Below are 1,180 nucleotides of genomic sequence, written 5' to 3'. Positions count from 1 at the left end.
TTGGTGCACGCTGGCTTCACCAAATAGTCGCACGCCCCATGTGTTATGCCCTTCATCACAGCCTTCTTGTCGCAATCCACAGATAGCACTGCATGACATATGGCCCGTAACTTAGCTTTGGAATTTGTAACTTCACAAAAATCTGTGAACTGGACATGATGTTTTCCCCAATGCTTAAAGGAAGAAAAAGTTCAAATGTTCTTGAAATGTGCCATGCAATCGGAGAAGCAAATGTATTACACATGATTTTCAAACAATATCATGGCTATCATAAATTTGGTGTTTCAAAGCACATTAAATGGGACAAATTTCACAGATTCAATAGAAATAAACAGAAACAATGGCTAAAAAGTAACTATAGCACAATGTCAAGAAATCTGCAAGATTGTGGATATTATCGTTAGCCTACTAAATGTATCTACTTAAAAGTGGCACTCCTACTTTATATGCTATATATTCTCAAGAGTAAATTGTTTTCAAGACTAATAATCTCAAGGAGATTGAAGAAGAGTAATCCTTTACCCGTAAAAAAGATGAGTAATCCTTTAATAATGTGAACACAATATAGGTAATTTCCGAATTGTATATTTCATGCCAACCTAGCAAATGGGTGCGGTGCAATTGTATACTTTCTCCAAAATTAATTAATTAATATCCTGGATCTCCAAAATTCAGGAGTAAAAGTACGCTCTCTTTTTTTGCGGGGTAGTAAAAGTACGCTCTTGAAGACAATTGCCAGCTCATGGCATGTTAAAATGAAAGAAAAAAAGACTTTAAGTTGAGCAGTGAGAGTACTGATGACGGGCAGATCCATCTCAAGGTGGATGAGCTCAAGGAGCTTGAAGCCGTCCATGCCTGGCATGTGCACGTCGGTGATCACCAGGTCGAACTCTGCCTTCCCGCCCTTAGCATCTTCAACGCTGTCTTCGCGTCCGTCACGGTCGTTGCTGTACAGCAGCAAGGATTACTCACAGAAAGAAGAAAGGATCACCTAGCTCTGATTCTAATTTCTAATGGACTAGGGCGGAGAGACTCACGGTTGTATTTGCAGCAACGCAGAACGACCTCCAGTACCTTGAGGCAGACGCTGTCGTCGTCCACAGCGAGCACGCGCAGCCCCTCCGGGAACTTGTCCCCTGCCGGAGCCTCCATCCTCTGCCTTTCATCCCCACCCATAGCC

General features: G+C 42.4%; 1 long non-coding RNA gene across 1 annotated transcript; it reads right to left on the bottom strand.

Annotated features, from left to right (window-relative positions):
• LOC123178564 (uncharacterized) lies at positions 1–1,174 on the bottom strand. The gene is made up of 3 exons (XR_006489677.1): positions 1,038–1,174; positions 796–947; positions 1–88 (listed from the first exon to the last, which is right to left on the bottom strand). It is a non-coding gene; the product is annotated as an uncharacterized lncRNA (long non-coding RNA).
• Positions 1,175–1,180: the final 6 nt, after the last annotated feature.

This window comes from Triticum aestivum, unplaced genomic scaffold (assembly GCF_018294505.1).
Source record: "Triticum aestivum cultivar Chinese Spring unplaced genomic scaffold, IWGSC CS RefSeq v2.1 scaffold175023, whole genome shotgun sequence".
NCBI classification, from domain to species: domain Eukaryota; kingdom Viridiplantae; phylum Streptophyta; class Magnoliopsida; order Poales; family Poaceae; genus Triticum; species Triticum aestivum.
This window is presented reverse-complemented; position numbering and strand designations above follow the sequence as displayed.